Here is a 25,960-nt window from a genome sequence, read left to right as displayed (position 1 = left end):
GGTGAACCTGGTATGGTGAAGATAAGGTAGGAAGATCTTCAGGGGCTTAGTGTTAGGTTTTATTTAAGGGGGGGTTTGGGTTAGATTAGGGGAATGTGGGTGGTGGGTTGTAATGTTGGGGGGGGGTATTGTATGTTTTTTTTTACAGGCAAAAGAGCTGAACTTCTTGGGGAATGCCCCGCAAAGGGCCCTGTTCACTGCTGGTAAGGTAAAAGAGCTTTGAACTTTAGTAATTTAGAATAGGGTAGGGCATTTTTTTATTTTGGGGGGCTTTGTTATTTTATTAGGGGGCTTAGAGTAGGTGTAATTAGTTTAAAATTGTTGTAATATTTTTCTTATGTTTGTAAATATTTTTTTAGTTTTTGTAACTTAGTTCTTTTTTATTTTTTGTACTTTAGTTAGTTTATTTCATTGTAGTTATTTGTAGGAATTGTATTTAATTTATTTATTGATAGTGTAAGTGTTAGGTTTAATTGTAGATAATTATAGGTATTTTTATTTAATTTATTGATAGGTGTAGTGTTAGGTTTAATTGTAACTTAGGTTAGGATTTATTTTACAGGTAAATTTGTAATTATTTTAACCATTTTAGCTATTAAATAGTTCTTAACTATTTAATAGCTATTGTACCTGGTTAAAATAAATACAAAGTTACCTGTAAAATAAATATTAATCCTAAAATAGCTATAATATAATTATTAATTTATATTGTAGCTATATTAGGATTTATTTTACAGGTAAGTATTTAGCTTTAAATAGGAATAATTTATTTAAGAAGAGTTAATTAATTTCGTTAGATGTAAATTATATTTAACTTAGGTGGGTGTTAGTGTTAGGGTTAGACTTAGCTTTAGGGGTTAATACATTTATTAGAATAGCGGTGAGCTCCGGTCGGCAGATTAGGGGTTAATGTTTGAGTTAGTGTCGGCGATCGTTAGGATGGGCAGATTAGGGGTTAATACTATTTATTATAGGGTTAGTGAGGCGGATTAGGGGTTAATAACTTTATTATAATAGCGGTGCGGTCCGGTCGGCAGATTAGGGGTTAATAAGTGGAGGCGACGTTGAGGGCGGCAGATTAGGGGTTAATAAATATAATATAGGGGTCGGCGGTGTTAGGGGCAGCAGATTAGGGGTACAGAGCTATAATGTAGGTGGCGGCGGTTTACGGAGCGGCAGATTAGGGGTTAAAAAATAATATGCAGGGGTCAGCGATAGCGGGGGCGGCAGAATAGGGGTTAATAAGTGTAAGGTTAGGGGTGTTTAGACTCGGGGTACATGTTAGGGTGTTAGGTGCAGACGTAGGAAGTGTTTCCCCATAGCAAACAATGGGGCTGCGTTAGGAGCTGAACGCGGCTTTTTTGCAGGTGTTAGTTTTTTTTTCAGCTCAAACAGCCCCATTATTTGCTATGGGGGAATCGTGCACGAGCACGTTTTTGAGGCTGGCCGCGTCCGTAAGCAACTCTGGTATCGAGAGTTGAAGTTGCGTTAAATATGCTCTACGCTCCTTTTTTGGAGCCTAACGCAGCCATTCTGTGGACTCTCAATACCAGAGTTATTTTATGTTAAAATAGTTTTATTAATTTTTTCGTGTGGGCTGGTAAAGCTATGGCCATTGCCTCACTTTTTTCCATGTTTATCTTGTAGCCCGATACTAGGGAGAACCTCTGTAAAATATCATATAAACCTGTAAGGGATGTCAGGGGTTTAGTCAATGTTAGTATGACGTCGTCTGCAAACAGAGAGATCTTATAGTCAGTGTCTTTAATTTTGAGTCCGGTTATTCTCGGCGAGTTGTCTAATATTAGCTGCTAGCGGTTCCATGCATAAGGCAAATAGTAGGGGGGAGAGTGGGCAGCCTTGTCTCGTCCCGTTTCTTATGTCTATGGTTCTAGAGTGGTGTCCCATGGCCCTTACCGTGGCCGTAGGAGTGGAATATATACTACGTAAGGCGTCTATGAAGGGTCCTTTGAATCCCATTCTACTTTAGGACTGTAAACATATATGTCCAGTCTACTCTATCGAACGCCTTCTCTGCATCCAAAGATAGGACCAGAGAAGGCGTCCTTGTTTGGTCGAGTTGGGTTATCGTAGTAATTATTCGTCTGACATTGTCGGGGGCTTCTCTTCCTGTCACAAACCCCACCTGATCTGGGTGCACTATACTCGGTAATATATATTTTAATCTGTTCCCTAAAATTTTAGTAAAGATCTTCAGATCCTGGTTTATGAGAGAAATGGGCCTATAACTACTACAGTGTTGTGAGTTTTTACCTGGTTTGGGTATCACGACTATCCTAGCTCCCAGTAAATCGTGTGGGATCTCATACCCCTGCATGATATAGTTCGAGAATTTAACTAAATGTGGTGTCAGGGAAGATTTAAATAGTTTATAGTATTCTCCAGGCAATCCATCAGGGCCTGGAGCTTTACCCGGTTTTAAATCCTTGATGGCCCTTAGTACTTCTTCTGTCGTTATGTCATGGTTTAGACTGTCTCTATCTTTTTTCTGAAATAGAGGGTAATTGTGCTTCATTCAGTAAGTTTGTTAGTATGGATTCAGTGGTCGGGGATTGGGCTACATGGGTTCCTTCATAGAGAGTGCTATAGTATTGGGCAAAACAGTCTACAATTTCCTGTGGGTGAGTAGTTGTCGTGCCATCTAGTTTTTGGATCTGTGCTATGGAAGCTATTCTCATACGTTCGCGAATCCTATTTGCTAAATATTTATCTGGCTTGTTTGCGTATATATAATAGTTTGTCTTAAGTCGAAAAGCTGCTTTTACTGCTTGGTCATTTAGGATACCTGCGAGTTCTGTTCGTTTGCTTTGAAGCTGTGTCAGTACAGTTTGAGATTGTGTGAGCTTATGTTGTTTTTTTAATGTTTCTATCTCTTTTTGTAAAGCAAGCCTTTGAGAATTACATTTTTTGAGAAGAGTAGATTTTTCTTTTATAAGCAAACCCCTTAAGTGAGTCTTATGTGCTGCCCATGTCATGATAGGATTAGTCGTTGTCCCCGTGTTAATGTCCCAATATTCTAACATACTGCGTTCAATTGTACCAAGAACCATGGGGTCTTTCAGGCAAATTGGGTCATATGTCCATGATCTCGTCCTGTTTGGTACTTGAATATTGCCCAGTGTAAGCTGTACTATGGAGTGGTCTGACCATACACAAGAGTGGATGGCAGAGCTTATTAGTATGGGTTGTAAGAATTGGCTGACAAATATGTAGTCCAGTTTACTATATGTTTTGTGCGCTGCTGAAAAAAAAGTGGTATAGTTTGTGTGGCCATATAGTGTCTTCCAGGAGTCTAGCAGTAGCCCTGTGTTTAAATAGTCTTGTATTACTTTAATCTTCTTGTATTGTTTAGTTTGCTTATTTGTGAGTGGGGAGTTTTGTTTTTTAGATTGCAATGTCAGATCTACATTGAAATCACCCGCCAGGATGGTTCTAGTGTGGGACCACCCCATTAGAAGATGTGTAATTTGTCTAAAAAAGGTGTCTTGTTTATCGTTGGGTGCGTAAACATTGCAGAGTAAAATGTCAGAGCCCTGGATCTGGCCTCTCACAATCAGATATCTACCCTCCTTGTCTTCAATTGTTTCTTGGTGTATAAAGGGTAAGGAGGAGTGTATTAATATGGATACCCCACGTTTTTTAGAATCAGAGGTGGAATGAAAGTGTTGTCAAAAATCTTTAGTCCAATATCTAGGTATCTGAGACCTTACAAAATGTGTTTCCTGGAGAAAGATCACATTTGCTTTCAAAGATCTGAATTGTGTGATCGCTGTCCTGCGCTTAATGTCAGAGTTTAACCCCTTAACATTATGTGAAATTAAATTAATGGTCCAAGGATCCATTTGTCCCAGTACTTGAATGAGTGCTATTGTGTGGAAAGTTGTCTGTGAGTGGTATGTAAGTCAGGAGGAGAACGCTACAACCCTTTGATGTGTGTATGTATAGGGATACAATACAGAAAAATATATTACCCTTCACCTTGGATCTTCCTTTCGTTTTTCTGGATGCCTCAAAATGGAGGTCGAGTAGACACAATTAAGTAATGACCAAATGCATGTAATAATGATGTAGCATGAGCAAGCCCATGCTAAATCGGGAACAATAACTAGGGAAAAAAGAACAAAACAGTAATAACAACAAACCTTATTAACTTCTATGTGTACACTGTACACTACTTCTGTCAGCATAAGTTAATTGCACCGTGGGTAAGTGTGCAACATTAAGCTGTATATATCATAACAAAAAAACATAGCTTTTATAAGAGTGCATGTATTAGTTTTCAACTATTGCTAATCTGACCAGTAGACACAGGGTCAGTTTAGATCATATTGGTGAGGGCTTGCCCCTGTTACCGTTGTGGTAGTAAATTGTCCGGGGTCCATGCCCTAACCTATCTATTAAGTCCTTCTCTGAAAAGCCAGAGTCCGTCAGGCAGGGCATGGTGTCTTGACCTTGAAAGGTGTGTTCACCTATAAGGGCGAACTATTTGGTGTAAGATTCTCTCCGATAAGAGAATCTCCTGATTTTGAGCAGTCCTTGTAGCCTTTGATTAAGGCTCTTTTTCTATTGCATTAATCCTATATTATGAGTCTCTCAGGTTTTCTGTTTCTTTTTCGCCATCTTGGTCCATCTGTCTTTGGTGGAAAGTGCCAGCTGCAAAGGTCGCTGATCTACTTCCTGTTCTTGAGGTGTTGGTAGGTCTGGGCATTCAAGTTTCAGTGCTTTACAAATGTGTGGTATCTCTTCCAGATTTTTAAGTGATAGTGTTTTTCCTTCATGCAGAATATTAAGAGAGAATGGGAATCCCCACCTGTAGGGTATTTGGTTCTTGCGTAGCAGTTGTGTGAGGGGGCGCATAGTGCTGCGTCTTTGGAGTGTTCTTAGACATAAGTCCTGAAAAAACTGAATTATTGAGCCTTTAAATTTGAAAGTGGGATTCTTTCTGGACGCTGCTAGTATTTCTTCTTTGTCACGGAAGCGTAGCATCTTGATTATAATGTCTCTTGGTGGGTCTCCTTTTTTGGGTTTTGCTCTCAGCGCCCTATGCGCTCTCTCCATTTCAAATTTACCCTCTTCCTTGGTGTCTGTAATGGCTTGGAAGAGTTGTAGAAGAAACTCAGGCAGCTCTGGTGTCATTATTGTTTCAGGAACCCCTTTTAATCGTATATTGCATCTGCGGCTCCTGTTTTCCAGATCCTCCATTTTGTCCTGAAGGTCTGTTAATTCTTGTTGTTGGGAGGACATATGTTGAGAGAGAATATGTATGTCTTCCGTTGTAGTTTCATCTTTTTCCTCTAGAGAATCAACTCTGGTACCTAAGTCTAGAATTTCTTGTTTAATTTCTGTGAAACTGTTTGTGACCGTGGTCTGTAGTGAATCCATTTTCTCCCACATCTTGGTGAAAACACTATTAATATCATGCTTAGACATTAGGTTCTGAAGATCTGCTTTTGTTACCGGAGTTAAGTCCATTTTAGTAGATTGGGAGTCAGTGTTAGAGTCTATTTCTTCCTCTAGAAGCAATGTGTCTGTTTCTTGGCCCTTCTCTCCTTTGGAGGACCTGAAGAAAGGGTGCTGTGTTGACTGCTTTGCTCCAGTCCCTGGTTTATTTTGTTTTCTGGCAGACATTTTAAATCCTTATATTATGAGGGCTAATCAAGCTTTGTCAAAAGTAAGCTTTATCTGTTTTATCTCTTGTTTTGCAGACAGATGTAAAGAAAAGATAATATAAAGTATGTTCAACAGCAAACAAAGAGCTAATGTGTGTCCCAGACTTATGTCAGTGAATGTTTATAGTACCTTTTTTACCGCCTTAGATTTCCTGTATTCTGCAATACGCTACTATCCAGACTTTCTTGGGATATCTATCGTATTGTGGAGTTTTTAACAAAGACTTACTTCCAACTTTTCAGCTTTTAGAACATTAATCCTGCCCTCATAGCGGTGTCATTTTTTTCACGGCTCATCTAGATTAGTAGCTGCAAGAAGCCCTCAGTCTCTTAATCCTTGTGTGAGATATGGTATGCAAGGTATCTGCAGCTGCCCATTATATTGATTATCTCTGTTGGTATATTTAATAAGCTTCAGTTTACCCCATATTCTGTGTCATTCTTAGCCCCAACCTGGCTTTTTTGGTAGTTGCCTTACACTGTCGCTTACTGCTTCGGCGTTAAAGTGTAAAGATGGCGGTTCTCCATGCCGCGCAGCTCCTCCTTCCTCCTCCCCGGGGGCCCGGCAAATAGTGAGTGTATGGCGGGTTAAATATAAAGTGCTTACCCGGTCCGGGGATTGAAGCGGTGGGTCTCTGCAGGGGTGCCTTTTTCTTGTCTCCGGTGTTATGTTGGTTTGTCGGCCTTTTTCGTCGCTCCCCTCACATGCTGCAGTTTTATCTCCCTGTGGGCCATATAGAGTTGCGCTGTCCCGTTGAGCGCCATTCGACGATGTCTGCCACAGCTCCCTCGATCCCCTGTGTCTCAGAGAGGCTCTCCTTCTATTTTTAGTTGGAATGGATATCGTGCATGTTGTATTGCACTCTTAGTTTTCTCAGCTTGCACGGAGCTCAGAGATTAAGCGGCCATCACCTTGCTCCTCCAGGCTCCGCCCCCTACCAGAGTTATTTTAAAGGTGCGGCCAGAAAAAAGCCAGCGTTAGCTACGCGGGTCCTTACCGACAAAACTCTAAATCTAGCCGTAAGAGAATTAAATTAATTTTGTGTTAAAGGGACAGTAAACAACTCAAGAATTCTATTTAAAATATTTATTTATGTGTAATAAAACAAAGTTGCAATATTTTTTCATGAATTATTTTTGGCCCTTATTATCTAGTTTAGCTTTGAAAAGTAAGGATTTTTATTTTTTTCAGAATGTGAAATGCACCTTACTGACTTCTTAAAGGGACAAGAAACACAATTTTTTTCTTTCATGATTTAGAAAGAACATGCAATTTTAAACAACTTTCTAATTTACTTCTATTATCTAATTTGCTTCATTCGCTTTATATCCTTTGCTGAAAAGCATATCTAGATAGGCTCAGTAGCTACTGATTGGAGGCTGCACATAGATGCCTTGTGTGATTGGCTCACCCATATGCATTGCTATTTCTTCAACAAAGGATATCTAAATAATGAAGCAAATTAGATAATAGAAGTTAATTGGAATGTTGTTTAAAATTGTATTCTCTATCTGAATCATGAAAGAAAACTTTTGGGTTTAGTGTCCTTTTAAGGCTAACTCTGCTACACATTTTTCAATATTTGGCTTCATCAGCGAACAACTGCAAAACAATTTATTTTATACTAGCTTCATGACATGGCTAGCCTTGTTGTCTGTGGACTAAAGCTCAGATTGGCTCATCCAGATAAGACAAAGGATGGGTGGAGTTTGGCTATAGAAGAATAAAAATGATGTTAATTTGTTTTAAAAACATTAAGACTTGGCTGATATGTTATTCTATAGCAACACAACAGGAATGTCTTATAATTATGCTCCATAAATGCTCCATTCAGCAGTGTAATGCTTATTTGCTGAGGTTTGATTGAGTAAATATGTGTAGAATAGCTTTAATGTCAGTAGTGTAAAATTAAGTATATGCCCATAAGAATGACAGCTATAACCTTTTTATGGTAGCCACATTAATGTCCACCCAAAATAACTCTTCGTGGCTCACATATTATATGATACAAATTCTAATACTGTTCATGTGAAAGTAAATGCAATTTTTTTTCTGTTAGCTCCATAAAATGATAAAGAAAATCAGCAACAAAAATGCATTTTCCTTACATATATTACTGACATTAGAGCTCAACTAATACTACTGGGTGCCAGAGCACCACTGTGCCTAGAAAATGAGTTATGGCACCCACTAAATGCCCTTAATTCCTGCAGGTGGTGACTGGGAAATTATTAGAGTAGCACTTGATTGTCACTTTGTGTGCTCTCCTCCCCATCCCCCAATGGCCGTGTACCACTCATGTAGCATGTGTTTCAGGAAACCAGTGTAAAAATCATCATTTTGTGATGATCGGCATTCACAGGGTTAAAGCATTGCTGTCTGTGTGCTTCTGTTGTCAATGGGGTTAAATCTTAGTTGTTTTGTCTGTTTGTGTGTTATTGACAATGAGGGGGGTCAATCTCTGTTGTGTGATTTATTGCAAACCAGGAGGTTAAAGGACCAGTAAATACAGTAGATTTGCATAGACAACAAAAGCATGATAAAATGACAATGCAATATTACTTAGCCTAACTTCAAATGCGTAGATTTTTTTTTCTGACAAATTTCCAAGTTTTGTCTATTTTCACTCCTCCTGTATCATGTGACAGCCATCAGCCAATCACAAAGACAAATACATATATTCTGTGAATTCTGACACATGCTCAGTATGAGCTGGTGACTCAAAAAAGTGTAAATATAAAATGATTGTGCATTTTTTGTTAATGGAAGTAAATTAGAAAGTTTTTTTAAAATTGCATGCTCTATCGGAATCATGAAAGTTTAATTTTGACTTGTGTCCCTTTAAATAAATCTGTTTCCTACTGGTACTTTACTGATGACCAGAGGGTTAAACTACTGAGCATGTACTACAGAGATTCAAGAGGTTAGTTCACTGTTGTGTGTTACCTAAAACTAAGTGATTAAATCAAAGTTCTTTGCTTGTTCCTGGCAACCAAGGGGTTGCGATTGCTGCCGACAATAAAATGGTAGTTTTTGTTATCTGACTCTTATGGACTGCAAACACATTTTTGAGCCAAGATCACATTAAAAAGGTACGTTGTAAAGTATCTTGTAAAACAGCATTTGTGTATCAAATACATAGATAACTGCTTTTATACTGCATAACATCTTCTCAAAATGATATGCATTCTTGTTGGGAAAATGATAGTTACCATAACATCTTTATGATCACATAAATCAAATGGTTTCCATAAAAACTAAAGAATGAAACATTCTCTACTTTACATCTCCATGAACCTCTACTTTACATCTCCATGAACCATATATGGGGACACACAGGACCCCATATCCAGAAGCAGAGGGGGCACTAATAATTGGCAATGCCAAAGACTTACTAATGAAATAAAGAGGTATTTCCCTATCTGTATGTTCCCACATATTCACATACATACAGTGGTGAGAAAACATTGCTTTTGTGAGAGGGCTGGTCATGGCGGGGGGTGCATGGCCTCATGGGAAGCAGCTCTATGTGTTTACTTTAAGGGGTTACATCTAAGGGTTAAATCATTGCTATGAGTGTCTGTTTTTGTCAATCAATGAAGTAATTCACTCCTGAAAATGTATTTGGGAACATAGGGAGTAAGTTGCTGCTGTACATATAATTCTTTCAAATAAGGGATTACATTACTGCCTGATACTGTCAAACACAAGGTTAGATCACTGTTGTATGTTATAAAAAAAAGGGGTTAAATAATAGGTTTGTTTTTAAACTGGTAACCAAATGTAACTCACAGTTTTGTAATTTGGTGTTAAATGACTGTGTTAATCTAGTTGTCAGATTACAAATAAACAAACGCACAAACAAAGCTCCAGATCTTTTGGTCGGGCTCCTAGAATTTTGCACAACATTTTCATGCTCTGAACTAATATATTACAATGGGCCTCCTCCTATACAGCAGTTCATAATTATGTGAGTTTGATTTGCTGTTACCTCAGTCAGTGCTAATATAAAAAAAAGATCCCTAGAGACCCTCATTATCCCTTTTTAATAGCGAAGACTTTTGTTTACAGTTTGCAGTTGTCATAACATTTTGACTGCAAGTAGCATTGTGATTTCACCAGACTTTTAATTTAACTGTTCATATTTCCCACCCTGGCTACAGTAAAATGTAGTAGTGACCTTTAATAGCTCAGCGTTCTCTTGTTCTGTCTGACATCTGGAAGTAGCTGCATTACAAAACATCCCTGGCTCCCAGCAGTGAAAAGAAATCGCAACAAAACTGGTCTGAGCTTTGTGCTATTTTAAGCCCTGCAGGCAGTAAAAGGATTAAAAAGCATAGTTCTTTACATGCTGATGTGACTATTATAGAGGGATAAATGTGTTATGAATCAAGCTACTAATGTGTAATGCTTGAGGGAATGCGTATACGTGTATATATGTGTGTGTGTGTTTTTGTTTTTTTGTGCTAACTTATAAACACAACTTGTCTAACAAGACTTGTTTTCAATATTTAAAAACATCTGGCTCAAAAAAATGGTACAAAGGCACGTGTATTTATTTATTTTGTTTTAGCTAAGGCAAGATTTTGTTTTACTGCACACAGTAAATTATTCTTTTTATGTTAGACACATGGAATATGTGTCTCTCCACCAGCAGTGGGAGTTACTTTTATCAACCAGTGTGTAGTAATGGGACACAGAATTCTCCTGTTTTCCTTTGTTGTATCTAGGGCCGGTGCTACGATAAAGGCAGATTAGGCAACCGCCTAAGGGCCCTGATGCATGACATTTTTTTTTTTTTTATTTAATGTGTATATTTATTTTTGTGCTACCTAAAGTTGGTGTAGCCAGTGACAGCAGTGGGACTCGCCTCCACCCACAGCCTAATGGGTATTACTGGGGATGATGGGAACTTGTAGGAGCACTGACAATCCTATAACTTTTGATAAACTGCAGGATAAGTCCTATTTCAGTGTATAGATAATTGTCATAATACTATTACAGTGCAGTGTGTTCATTTCAGTGTATAAATGTTCGGCATCATTATACACCACAGAGTGCTCCCCATCAGGGTATAGACACCCATCATACCCACTATACAGGGCAGCCTGATCTGTTTTTTAGTGTATGAACTCTAAACATCATTATACAGTGCAGCGTATATGTTATCAGTGTATAGGTACTCTGCATCAACTATACAGAGCATCATGGGAATATATGCCTTGCATTATCGTTTTGTTTATTAGTGTATAAATGTTTATTATCTTCACTATATAGTGACACTTGTGAAAATGTCTGTTGTACTGGTCCCATGGCCAAAACTTGACAGTGATCTATTTGTAGGGCTTGAAACATGTATCAAGTGGTATCGACCGTTTCTGAGAACTTGCAGGTTAGGCTTGCAAGAGTGAGTAACCACAAACTATAGAAGCAGTCTTCCTCTTATCCTAGGTGGCAGAGATAAGTCTCCTTAAACTCACTTGTTCGGAATGATTACACAATTGGTTGCCCAAGAAAAGGGGTCAGGACTGAACAACAGAGCTCTTTACTAATTGGCGATTGCAGATGGACAGGGTCTCTGACTGAGAACTTGTAAGCCTGTAGCTTGTTAAATGTTCCTGTTAAACATGCTAGTATTAGTTTATCTCACTGGTTTTCAACCCTGTCCTCAGGCCTCCCTAACAAGCCAGATTTTGAGGATATCTGAACTGGAACACAGGTGAAATAATCAGCTGCTTAGTAAACATGGTTATTTAACCAGCTCTCACCCAAAGTAATCCTGAAAATCTGGCCTGTTAGGGAGGGAGTGATCTAGATATAATTGTGATAAACAATAGAGGTCATCCTGCTATATATATATATATATATATATATATATATATATATATATATATATATATATATATATATAATTTATATATATATATATATATATATATATAGATATATATATCAGTGTAGAAGAAGGGCACTCTCAGGATTTGTATAGAAGGAAAATATTTTCTTTATTTAGTTGAATCACTAATACATGGTCGACGTTTTGGCCCTCAGTTGGGCCTTCATCAGGACAAGTATAATCTGAAAGACATAACAACAAAACAAAAAGTGAGACAAACAACCTATATCACCATCACCAATACAAATAAAAACTGACTATGCAGTCAGAGAAGGGAATCATCCAAAATCCAACAAAGGATACCCAAAGAACAAAACAAAAAAACAACAGAGCAGAAATACAGAAAAGGAAGCTCTATACAGAAATAACAAAAGTAGCCAAGAAATTGCAGAAATAGTATGATCACAACCACACAGATAATGTGCGCGTATATGCACAACTGGGCATTTGGGCAGAGTGTAAACAGGATAATACAAATATTAATATAAATATTGGTAAATACAAATTGTGCAAACACCAAACATACTGGGAACCTGGTCTAATATAGGAAAAAAAAGAAGAAATAAATACAATTATCTGAACAAGCCAGCTGGACATGGGAGCTAATGTAAAAAGGGCAACAACAACGGATGCGTAGAGAGCATGCTTTATATGTACCCCAGCATATAGAACTGAAAAAGGCAGAACGCTACAGGCATCAATGGTGTCAGAATTATAAATAGTGTCATAGCGAGTAAATGCAACAGGCACTATAATTTAGCAAGATGGGGAACAGATGAGAACAGGGTCCCACATAGTAAAACAACAAAAGCACAAACTAGAATGCATGAAAAAAATAACACAAGTAGTAGCAGACAAAACGCCTATTTATAAACCGCCAAATTTCGTGTGGATCAAAACTGTAACACACAACAGTATATGCAATAAGACAAGAGGGTACAACAATGATAGTGACACGGATCCGGGCTGTGCTATACAAAATCAAAAACATTGATAAACAGAAGATTAAATAACATGCAAATGCCGAGTGGCAAAGATCACAGATCCAAAGAGACGAGTAGTGTTAGACCCAAAGATACGCCTTAAATAGGGGGAGCCATGAAGGCAATCAGTACGTGATAGGGTAAGCCCAGCCAACGCCTTGCGTTGTTATGACAACCACTCAGCTGTTTGTGAGAAACATTAAAATACACCTAACCACAGGTCATCAAGGGAATAAAAAACAGCAACCCGGTAAGTGTAGTAAAATGACACAATGTCAACATACACACACTGCTATTACGGTAACCAAACCTTCATAGGAAACATCTTCTCATGTCCTACCGCAAAATGCAGAGGCATAGATAAAGCAGATGATCTAAGAATCTAGGTGCAGGGATACGAAAATGTATAAACACCGTACTCTAATGTATATTAACAACCAAGGATATCGATATGACAGCAGTGATCATAGGACTGAGAGTATGCGTAAGAGGGAATTAACGGATCAGCAAAAAAGGGGCTCTGCTAGGCTCATAACTCAAACATAGGCAGTATTAATGCGCGCACACAACAGGGAGTTCCAACAGCATGGAACCGCTGCATATCCAGAGGGCACACACGTTACCAGACAAGCTCTCATCGCAAGTAACACCTATGATGGTCCACCAATTGAAAATCTCCTGGAGTGGCTTTTACTCTGCCTTCAACACAACTACTTCCGGTTTGAGGATACTTTCTACCTCCAACTGGTGGGGACTGCAATGGGTTCCAGCATGGCCCCCTCATATGCCAACCTATTTATGGCCTGGTTCGAGGGGTTACACATTTTCAAAGACAGAAACCCTCATGTTCTCCTATACAGCAGGTACATTGATGATTTGTTGGTCATTTGGGGGGGCACGCAAACTGAACTAACATCTTGGATACAACATCTGAACATGGCTGAAGAATCCATTGTCCTCAAAAGTGAATATGACTCTCAGAAAATTCACTTTTTGGACTTATGTATATACAAATGTGATGCTGATCAAGGTTGTTTTTTGAGGACGACTCTTTACTCGAAACCTACTGATCGAAACACCCTCCTCTTAAATAGCAGCTATCATCCTGTGCAATTGAAACGAGGTATCATCAAATCACAATTCATGAGAGTATTACGTAATACCTCAGAACAAGACCAGAGAGAAATCCAGGTTTAGTCCATGAAGAAGAGGTTCCTTGAACGGGGTTACAGCTTTAAGATGATATCCGACATTGTGACAGAAGTCAGTTGTCATGAACAATACTCTATGTTGCAGAGAAAACCCAAGACTGCCCAGGCAGAGACAAATCCTTCCATCAGCTTTGTCACCAGTTACACACCAGCCACTAAACAGGTTGCTGATGTCATTAGGTCTAACTGGCATCTGATCAATAAAGATCGGACACTCCCATTTGAGAATTTTCCACCCCCCAGAGTGGTCCATAGAAGCGGCTCTAGTTTAAAGGCACTTCTTATGCAAACTGACCAATGGCACAGAAACAGAACCTGGCTTGCTCAAACCAAGACCGGCTGCTACAAGTGTGGAAGCTGTGTCACCTGCAATTCCTTAATCACTGGCCAAAGATTTTACCACCCGGATTCCACAAAAACGTACACAATCAGGCATAGGCTCACATGCACTTCCCAATACGTTGTGTATTTGTTGTCTTGCCCATGTGGCCTCTACTATATCGGAAAGACCAGCACCACGTTCAGGGAGAGACTGGCCAACCATAAAAGTGCCCTAAGAACCGCTTTTAAGGATGGCAAAGCGGATCAACCTGTGCCTAGGCATTTTCTGGAACATAAACATCCCATCGCCTCCCTCCGTGCCATGTTGATTGACACAGTGGTACCTTTGAAGAGAGGGGGTGATCGTAACCAAGAACTGTTAAAGTGTGAATCCAATTAAACACTTTGAGCCCACATGGACTTAATGCTCATTTGGATTTCTCTGTATTTTTTTGAGTTTAAGTATTTTTCTTTATTTTTGTCTAAGCTTTCTGTTTTCATTGTTTTTGTTTTGTTTCCTTCTTTTTCTTTATTTTTTCTCTGATATTAGTTCTGCTTATGTTGATGTCTCTTTACATTCTTTGTTTGTCAGTTAATCTTATCTTAGTTCATGTCTCCCACTTTGCACGCATAGCATTCACTGTCTCCATGTGCCCTGCATCTTTTCACCTCTTTGTCTGCTTACCGTTCTGACTTTCCATCTAGTACTATGGTGGGGCACGTCTGGCTTTTCCTATCTTTGGTGCATGTTTGAATCATTTGTATGCCCTTGATGTTGGTGCACTTTACTACCGCCCTGGCCAACGCCTCTGTGCCCTAATCGTCGCTATTCTCTTGATTGTATATTTAATGATGTGGCACATGTTATATATATATATATATATGTAATCTTCTGTGGGTTTGCATAAGTTTCATTTTATGCCCTAGTCGGGGCTTCCATATCTAAATTTAGATTATTTGCCCTCTGCTTTGGAATCTACTGCTGTCCTTAATAGGTATGGCATACATTTTTTTGCACATAATAGTTGTGTTCTATTTCTGACGTGTGTGCCCTCTGGATATGCAGCGGTTCCATGCTGTTGGAACTCCCTGTTGTGTGCGCGCATTAATGCTGCCTATGTTTGAGTTACGAGCCTAGCAGAGCCCCTTTTGTGCTGATCCGTTAATTCCCTCTTACGCATACTCTCAGTCCTATGATCACTCCTGTCATATCAATATCTTCGGTTGTTAATATACATTAGAGCAGTGTTTTTCAACCAGTGTGCCGTGAGAGATCCTCAGGTGTGCCGCGGCAGACTGACAACAGTGCGGGGGTGTCCCTCTTTCAAATTTTGAAATATTGGTAGGTATGTGACAGGCTCATCAGGCATCATTTACAACCATGACATTGACATTCATTCACAGACAATCATTATGATTGTTTGTGAATGAATGTCAATATGTCATGTATAGTTTGTAGGAGGCATGGCATGACAGCACAGTACAGTGTGGGTGTATATATATGTATGTGTATGTGTATATATATATATATATATATATATATACACTGTATATATAGCCTGTATTAGGCTACAATGTGTGATTTTGTAAAATTTTGGGATGGTGGTGTGCCACAGGATTTTTTTAATGTAAAAAAGTGTGCCACAGCAAAAAAAAAGGTTGCAAATCACTGCATTAGAGTACGGTGTTTATACATTTTCGTATCCCTGCACCTAGATTCTTAGATCATCTGCTTTATCTATGCCTCTGCATTTTGCGGTAGGACATGAGAAGATGTTTCCTATGAAGGTTTGGTTACCGTAATAGCAGTGACATTGTGTCATTTTACTACACTTACCGGGTTGCTGTTTTTTGTTCCCTTGATGACCTGTGGTTAGGTGTATTTTAATGTTTCTCACAAACAGCTGAGTGGTTGTCATAACAACGTAAGGCTTTGGCTGAGCTTACCCTATCACGTACTGATTACCTTCATGGCTCCCCCTATTTAAGGCGTACCTTTGGGTCTAACACTACTCGTCTCTTTGGATCTGTGATCTTTGCCACTCGGCATTTGCATGGTATTTAATCTTCTGTTTAGCAATGTTTTTGATTTTGTATAGCACAGCCCGGATCTGTGTCACTATCATTGTTGTACCCTCTTGTCTTATTGCATATACTGTTGTGTGTTACAGTTTTGATCCACACGATATTTGGCGGTTTATATATAGGCGTTTTGTCTGCTACTACTTGTGTTATTTTTTTCATGCATTCTAGTTTGTGCTTTTGTTGTTTTACTATGTGGGACCCTGTTCTCACCTGTTCCCCATCTTGCTAAATTATAGTGCCTGTTGCATTTACTCGCTATGACACTATTTATAATTCTGACACCATTGATGCCTGTAGCGTTCTGCCTTTTTCAGTTCTATATGCTGGGGTACATATAAAGCATGCTCTCTACGCATCCGTTGTTGTTGCCCTTTTTACATTAGCTCCCATGTCCAGCTGGCTTGTTCAGATAATTGTATTTATTTCTTCTTTTTTTCCTATATTAGACCAGGTTCCCAGTATGTTTGGTGTTTGCACAATTTGTATTTACCAATATTTATATTAATATTTGTATTATCCTGTTTATACTCTGCCCAAATGCCCAGTTGTGCATATACGCGCACATTATCTGTGTGGTTGTGATCATACTATTTCTGCAATTTCTTGGCTACTTTTGTTATTTCTGTATAGAGCTTCCTTTTCTGTATTTCTGCTCTGTTGTTTTTTGTTTTGTTCTTTGGGTATCCTTTGTTGGAGTTTGGATGATTCCCTTCTCTGACTGCATAGTCAGTTTTTATTTGTATTGGTGATGGTGATATAGGTTGTTTGTCTCACTTTTTGTTTTGTTCCATTTGATCTATGTTTTTAGTATTTGTCTCTATGTATGTCTTTCAGATTATACTTGTCCTGATGAAGGCCTTACTGAGGGCCGAAACGTTGACCATGTATTAGTGATTCAACTAAATAAAGAAAATATTTTCCTTCTATACAAATCCCGAGAGTTGCCTTCTTCTCTCTCTCTCTCTCTCTCTCTCTCTCTCTCTCTCTCTCTCTCTCTCTCTCTCTCTCTCTCTCTCTCTCTCTCTCTCTCTCTCTCTCTCTCTCTCTCTCTCTCTCTCTCTCTTTCTCTTTCTCTCTCTCTTTTTCTCTCTCTTTTTCTTTCTCTCTTTTTCTCTCTTTTTCTCTCTTTTTCTCTCTCTTTTTCTTTCTCTCTTTTTCTCTCTTTTTCTCTCTCTCTCTCCCCCCCCCCCACAGGGGTGGAAAAATCTCACTAAGGTTTACTAGTCAGAGGTTAAAAACTACTAGCCCAGAATGAAAAAGTTACTAGTCCACTGAATGTTAAATATAGGAAGAAGTCAAATTTCAGTCATCTGCTTCAATTTCTAAATTGTCCGGGTCTAGTGGACCACTGGAAATTTCAAACCCTATATATTATATTACACACACACACACACAATTATTCTACCCGCACCACAAGAATATTTTTTTCAAACAGCCTATGGAGAAGAGCTCATTACTAGCACTTGGCTATGTATGTATTGGTCACAGAACAATTTAATTGGCATAGCACAATGCCTAAATGAACAATTCCCAAAATGTATCTAAATCAAGGCAAGGTAAAAAAAAATATTCTAGTAGGGAGTATGTTGGTACCAACAAAAATATCATTAGAAACAGTCTGGGTATACCCATAGCTCAAAAAGATATTAGGTGTGGTTGTTACTAGTTATACAGTCACAATCACCTGTGTGTTGCTACACGGAAGACATTCTGATAGGTGTTTGTATATATCCATCTCTAGAGATTAAAGTCATAAAGAGTTGCCCAACAGGTCTTACCAAGAGTTTTACAGCTGTCGTGAGAGAGGGTCAAGCCTCATATTAATTTCATACCTCCTGTCTTAGGTCAAAGTTGTTATAGCTCAACAGTAAGCCCTTTGATTAACAATAGCAAGTTCAGCATACAGGGCGCTTGAAGAAGGTAAACTTCCAGTAGTAAGTTGGTAGGTACATCAGCAAGATACCCCTCGACCACAGCTCCATAACAACAGGTTGCCATAAAGCTTTCTATACATAAAAAAAACTCCAAATGTCAGGGCACACAGTGTAATAACACGCCCCTCTCAATACTTCTGCGTCCTCAAATATAGTGTAGCAAAGTCCGTACACAAGACTCACAATGCTGTAACATATAGCAAGCGATCAACCTCATTGTTGTGGCAATAGGTTCCCGCAAAGCTCCAGACTTACTAAGCATACAAGGCTCCAAATTTCAGGGCACATTGTGCAATAACACGCCCTTCTTGGTACTCCTGCATCCTCAGATGCAATATAGCGAAGTCTGTGCATAAGACTTTCAATGTGTACAGAGGTATTCTGTTGCATATTTAATATATATATATATATATATATATATATATATATATATATATATATATATATATTTTTGTCACTGTTTGATTCCTTATGTAGCGCTGCTGAATCTGTGGGCGCTCTACAAATAACCGATAATAATAATATTTATGGATTCATTATGCAGAACCACTGATTTGCTCTGTTGCACAGAGCCTCCACTTTGGTATGTTATATCATGCAGAAATGAACCAGTATAGCTATTATATTATTATGATTTGAAATAAGCAGTAGAAAACTTTCTAGTAAATTTCAAAGTTAAATCAATTTTCCTTACCCTTGTATCATGTGACAGTCATAAGCCAATAACAATATACATATAAGTTTATACTGTGCACTTTTGCACATGCTCAGTAGGAGCTGGAGCCTCAGAACGTGTGCATATAAAAATAATGTGCACCTGTTTATGATGGAAGTATATTGTAATTAATTTATTTTTTATTGCATTCTTTATCTGAATCATGAAACTTTAATTTTGACTTTAGTCGCCCTTTAACTATGGTGAAATATTACTAACCCTGTAGTATTATTCAGTGATTGGTGTGGTCAGAGCAAAAGATCATGTACTTATTTCTCTAATTGACCACCAAGAGCATGGACCCCACAGGTGTTTCAGGGTGAACTTGCATAATATTAAATCTAAGACTTGTGTATTCAGGTTATAATCAGGGATAGGCAAGGTGTCCGTACACGGACACTGGTGTCCGTGACTGGCCCTTGCAGTGTCCGCCACCCATTTTGGTGAGGGAGGAGTAGGACAGATGAATGCTGGTCCTCACTCCTCCTTGACCCAAGCGGCGCCATGCTTAGTAGTGAGAAAGTGAGGGAAGAAGCAAGCTGCCTGCACTCAACTAACCATGAGTCGTGACCCATCCCAATTCCTTGATCTGTGCGGCAGCGTGGTGCTGTTGTCTGTGTGTAGAAGACCGCTGCCTACTCTGACAAACCTTACGTAAGTAAGTAACCTACCATGATGATCATGCAATTAACATCAAGGTGCGTGGGTTTGGTCAGGAGTTGCAAACTCAATATAACCACAAAAAAATAAAAGGTAATACCTCAAGCAGTCTTTATATAAATGTTATTTTAAACTTGTTTGATTAGATAACTAATTTGACAGCAAAGTGTCGCTCTCCTGACTTATAGAAACATAGAATATTTTTCTGAAGATAGGAACCATTCGGCCTATCTAGTCTGCTAATTCTCTGAATACTTTCATTAGCTCCAGGCCTTATATCTAGCATAACCTTATGCCTATGCCATGCATGTTTAAACTACTTTACTGTCTCTACCACTTCTGCTGGATGGCTATTCCACCATGTATTCACTACCCTCTGTAAAGAGAGTGTTTTTTGATGTTTTTAATTTGAAATGTACCTTGGTGTCCTTCACTAACATCTGTACTTTGGAAAATGTCCGCCACAGCCTTGGTCCGTGCCTATCCCTGGTTATAATTGTCAATCATAAAATGGTTTAAAACAGGGCTGGACAAACCCAGGAGACAGGGAGTCACTGGCTCCTAGAATTTCACCCCTGGCTCCTAAATTTAAGGGTTACTCTCCATATATCTATATACAAATACAGCTTGTACGAAAAGTATGTCTGGCTCCTAAGTTTTAAACAGAATTCACAATCACTGGTTTAAAACATGCAATCCATTCTTTTTTTTCCCCTAGAGTGGGCTGTCCTGACACCTAAAAAAGTGAACTTTTTTGCCTAAACTCCATGGAAACTGAATTGGACTATAATATCGGTATGTGAGTAGATTAAGTCTGTTTTCTGCATTTTTATTTTGAAACCGTTTACTATTTACTATATGTGTTTTGAAGAAAGGTATTAATTGTTTATATGCATGCCTTGGGACATAAAAGTAATATTTGAAATATGCTGTAGTGCAATTAAAATACAATTAGCAGTTTTAAAATCAATGTATACTGAGTTGATAACCTTTAACATGCAAAGACCCATTCGTACTGTCACATGTGCATGCATTTGACTCCCTCATCATGTGAGCTGTCACTGGTGACATCCATATGAGACCAATGCTTAGAAACAGTCTACTGTAGTATCAGAAGCAGGGGGCTTGTACCATAAAAATGATCCTTCCACTCTAATTTTAATATATATGTGTAAACTTCTCAAACTAAGAAAAGTATTGTATAATTTTGTCATATGCCCTTTTTCTTGTTTTTTTTCTCATACATATATAAAAAGTCTACACACCCCTGTTAAAATGTCATGTTTCTGTGATGTAAAAAAATGAGACAAAGATAAATAATTTCAGAACTTTTTCCACCTTTAATGTGTAAACTGTACAACTCAATTGAAAAACAAACTGAATTCTTTTAGGTGGAGGGAAGTAAAAATAAAAATAAAAAATAATGTTGTTGCATAAGTGTGCACACCCTTAAACTAATACTTTGTTGAAGCACCTTTTGATTTTATTACAGCACTTTTTTGGAATTAGTCTATCAGCCTGGCACATCTTGACTTGGCAAGATTTGCCCACTCTTCTTTGAAAAAACACTCCAAATCTATTATATTGAAAGGGCATCTCCTGTGCACCGCCCTCTGTAGATCACCCCACAGATTTTCGATTGCATGCAGGCCTGGGCTCTGGCTGGGCCATTCCAAAACTTTAATCTTCTGGTGAAGCCATTCCTTTGTTGATTTGGATGTATGCTTTGGGTCGTTGTCATGTTGAAAGATAAAGTTCCTCTTCATGTTCAGCTTTCTAGCAGAAGCCTGAAGGTTTTGTGCCAGTATTGACTGGTATTTGAAACTGTTCATATTTCGCTCTACCTTTTCTAAGGCCCCAGTTCCAGCTGAAGAAAAACAGCCTAAAAAGCATGATGCTGCTACCACCATGCTTCACTGCAGGTATGGTGTTCTTTTGGTGATGTGCAGTGTTGTTTTTGCGCCAAACATATCTTTTGGAATTATGGCCAAAAAAGATAAACCTTGGATTCATCAGACCATAACACCTTTTCCCATATGCTTTTGGGAGACTTTGGATGTGTTTTTGCTAAATTTAGCCGGGTTTGGATGTTTTTCTTGATAAGAAAAGGCTTCCGTCTTGCCACTCTACCCCATAGCCCAGACATATGAAGAATATGTGAGATTGTTGTCACATGTACCACACAGCCAGTACTTGCCAGGTATTCCTGCAGGTCCTTTAATGTTGCTGTAGGCCTCTTGGCAGCCTCCCAGACCAGCTTTCTTCTCGTTTTTTGATCAATTTTGGAGGTACGTCCAGTTCTTCTTAATGTCACTGCTGTGCCATATTTTCTCCACTTGATGATGACTGTCTTAACTGTGTTCCGTGGTATATCTAATGCCTTGTGAATTCTTTTGTAACCTTCTCCTGACTGATACCTTTTAACAATGAGATCCCTCTGATGCGTTGGAAGCTCTCTGCAGACCATGGCTTTTGCTGTAGGATGCGACTAACAAAATGTCAGGAAAGACCAACTAGAGCAGCTGAACTTTATTTGGGGTTAATCAGATGGCTGGTGTGCACTGACTCCTATTTAACATGATTTTGAATGTGATTGCTTAATTCTGAACACAGCTACAGCCCCTTCAACAAAGTATTAGTTTATTATATATACCATATTATTTTATTTTTTAATTTTACTTCCCTTCACCTAAAAGATTTCAGTTTGTTTTTCAATTGAGTTGTACAGTTTATAGGTTACATTAAAGGTGGAAAAAGTTTTTAAATGATTTATCTTTGGGGGTTTTTTACATCACAGAAACCTGACATTTTAACAGGGGTGTGTAGACTTTTTATATCCACTGTGTGTGTATATATGTGCATACCCCCCAACTGTCCCGATTTTCGCGGGACAGTCCCGATTTTAGGGGTCTGTCCCTCTTTCCCAAGTTGCTAGCCATCTGTCCCGATTTTCCCCAGGCATTTTTTTTTATTAAAAAAATTTTTTTTTTTTTACAATTCTATTGGGCCCATACTCAGAAGCAGCTGGCTTTGCTCTCACAGGGTTAGATACCTGTCATATTCCCTGTGGAAAAGGAATGGTGTGTGGGTTAAGCAGGAGTAAGAAGGCTGTATACACTCTGACCACGGTTAATGGTGACCTCTCTAACCTACCTCTGGTAATGATGATATCTAACCCCTGGTGATAATACTAGCATGCTTTCAGTTTTATACAATGAGCAGTGCTAATACCAGGGTAACGAACAGTGTAATGAACAGTGGCAGCCGCAGACTGCCAGCTAATGTGCTTGCCAACCCCAGGACCCCATACAATGAATTACAGATACCCATATATGATGTAGTGTGTGTGTCTATCTGTATCCATAACTGTGTGTGTGTATCTGTATGTATAAGTTTATGCTATGTAGTGTGTGTGTGTCTGCATGTATAAATGTAAGCTATGTAGTGTGTGTATGTGTATCTGCATGTATAAGTGTGTATCTGCATGTATAAGTGTATGCTATGTAGTGTGTGTGTGTCTGCATGTATAAGTGTATACTATGTAGTGTCTGTGTATCTGCATGTATAAGTGTATGCTGCATGTATAAGTGTATGCTATGTAGTGTGTGTGTATCTGCATGTGTAAGTGTATGCTATGTAGTGTGTATGTATCTGCATGTATAAGTGTATGCTATGTAGTGTGTGTGTGTGTATCTGCATGTATAAGTGTATGCTGCATGTATAAGTGTATGCTATGTAGTGTGTGTGTATCTGCATGTGTAAGTGTATGCTATGTAGCGTGCTACTGTGCATTTTTGCTTACTTTAAAGGCCAGAATCTAGAATATTAATGGGGAATGCAGAGAGTAGTTTTAAAGAATTTATTAATAAATGTGCAATTAAGATAAAAATATTTAGCAATGTCTTTGCAAAGGCTAATTAAATACAGCGCTTACATAGCCATACCAGTGGTTTGAGCTTGTGTTTGATTTGCTGCCTAAGTGTATTAAAATATATGACTTTTTATTTAGAATTTTATTTTTATTACTTTGGTCTTATGATTTTTTTAAGCCCCGCCCACCACATTTCAATTTTTTTGCCGGTGGGGGGTGTTCCTCTTTTGAATTTTGAAATGTTGGGAGGTATGTATGTGTGTATATATATATATATATATATATATATATATATATATATATATATATATATATATATATATATATATATATATATATAAACAGCAACAAGAAAAAGAACATATGACAAAATTATTCAATATTTTCCTTAGTTTGAGAAGAGAAAATTATATATATATATATATATATATATATATATATATATATATATATATATATATATATATATATATATATATATATATATATATATATATATATAACATAACTATAATCTGAGAAAAAAGCACAGCTCAGACTCACATAATTTATTTAAAACAAAAAGTAAGCACAAAACACTCTCTGGGGCCGATTTATCAAGGCCCAAATGCATCCGTTTTTATCTGTTTCCACGCCAGCCTTGAGGCGGTGGACAGCAATCAGCCCGAACAGATACGATTGCATTGATTGACACCCCACTAGAAATGCTTGTGCGATGATTTAAGTTGTCGGCATTTATCGATGTGTGGGGGACATGATCCGCTACAGTGGATCATGTCCACTTGCAATTTGATAATTCGGCCCCTATGTACTAACAAGATATAAAAAGGATGAATGCACATAAAGAATACGTCTATATGCTGCCTGTAGTCCTCAACATAGGTGGATGCCTTCTGGGTTCAACACGGTTGAATTGACCAGTATGGAGGCTCCAAAGGATCAAGATATCTCAACGCGCTTCTCCCGCTAAGCTTGCAGGCTTTCTCAAGAGGAGGAGTGATCGGATAACTAGATCACTACCTCTATGGGCTTATATATATATATATATATATATATATATATATATATATATATATATATGTCCACTTTGTAATTACCAATACACAACGTCCCCTGGCAACAAAATCCGAAAATCACTTAAGGGACATACATCTTAATGCTTTGTTTATATTTTTATACACAAATTTTGAAGTGAGCAAAATATAAAATGGCTATAATCAACTTTTTAAAAGTATAATAGTATAAGGAAATAATACTCATACTGATAGTTGATCGTACATAAATATAAACACATAGTAAAAGCCCATGCTATAAAATATTTGACTAGATATATACAAATGCACTAAAAACTGTATTATAGAAAACCATAGTTGTTTGGTAATGATATCTTTACTAATACATTTTCAAAATATCGTTATTATAAAAGAACTCTGTTGTAAAACCACTGGGATCCAAAACAAAACATACAAAAGGATTATTATGAATAAGCTACAATGTTTACTTCTACATTTAAACTGTTTGGATAAAAAAAATAAAAAATGATGTATCCAAAAGGTTTCTTGTTGTCTCAGAGATAGCAATCTGTTATTTTTCCAAGGTGGGATCAAGTCTATAATTTGTATTTTTAAAGATCTAGGGTCTCTGCCGTGTATTTGCCAGAAATGTTGGGGTACGCTGTGTTTCTCATGTTTTTCTTTTATATTATATAAATGCTCATTGAAGCTGGTACGTACTTTCCTTGTTGTACTCCCTATATAAATCTTCTTACATGCACAGCTTAATGGATAAACAACATATTTAGAATCACAGGTATATTTAATGTTAAAAGATTTAGGTTTATCTGCATTCTGAACAACACAGCTTTTATTTACATACCTGCACATATTACATACTGGTTTACCACATTTATATGTTCAATTGGCTTTAACCTACTTGGTGCTAGTATGTTTTTAAGATTTCTAGCTCTTTTAAATGCGATTATTGGTTTCTCAGTTAATTGGGTTTGGAGTAGAGGGTCTGCTTTTAATATTCCCCAATGTTTATTAAAGACTTTTTGAATGATTCTATGTCCTTCATTATAGGTGGTTATAAATCTAATCTTATTTTGTTCATTCTTATTGGATGACCCTACATTAGAATTGTCTGTCAATAGGGAAGATCTATTTTTGCTAAGGGCTCTATCTCTTGCATTATATACTATAGATTCACTATAACCTTTCTCTAGAAATTTGTCACTCACAATTTTAGCTTCTTTCAAATACTCTCCCTCATGGGTACAGTTTCTCCTCAATCATAAAAACTGCCCATACGGGATGTTGTCTTTCCATTTGCGGAAATGGGTGCTTTTGTTGTTGATAAAACAATTTTTATCTGTGGGCTTTCTATAGTTGGAAACTGCTACCCTCTTGGTATGATCCACAAATAAAACTAGATCCAAGAATTCAATCTGAGTATTAGAGTGTTTTCCTGTAAATTTAAGGTTATGTGATTTGGAATTCATGAATTACATGAATTTCTCTGAAGCAGGCTGGTCACCCTTCCATAAGATGACAATATATAAACACACACACACACACACATATATATATATATA

At 37.9% G+C, this 25,960-nt stretch overlaps 1 protein-coding gene across 7 annotated transcripts in view; it reads left to right on the top strand.

Moving 5' to 3' along the window:
• Nucleotides 1-25,960, top strand: part of GTF2IRD1 (GTF2I repeat domain containing 1) — a 272,274-nt gene that overhangs the window by 37,490 nt on the left and 208,824 nt on the right. For 6 of the 7 annotated variants that reach the window (XM_053707485.1, XM_053707483.1, XM_053707486.1 and 3 more), the window contains exon 2: nt 20,215-20,291. The exons of the other annotated variant lie outside the window; for it this stretch is intronic. The gene's annotated coding sequence lies outside the window, so the exon portion shown is untranslated. The remainder of the gene's footprint in view (nt 1-20,214; nt 20,292-25,960) is intronic. 7 annotated transcript variants of the gene reach the window in all.

This window comes from Bombina bombina, chromosome 3 (genome assembly GCF_027579735.1).
Source record: "Bombina bombina isolate aBomBom1 chromosome 3, aBomBom1.pri, whole genome shotgun sequence".
Lineage (NCBI taxonomy): Eukaryota > Metazoa > Chordata > Amphibia > Anura > Bombinatoridae > Bombina > Bombina bombina.
This window is presented reverse-complemented; position numbering and strand designations above follow the sequence as displayed.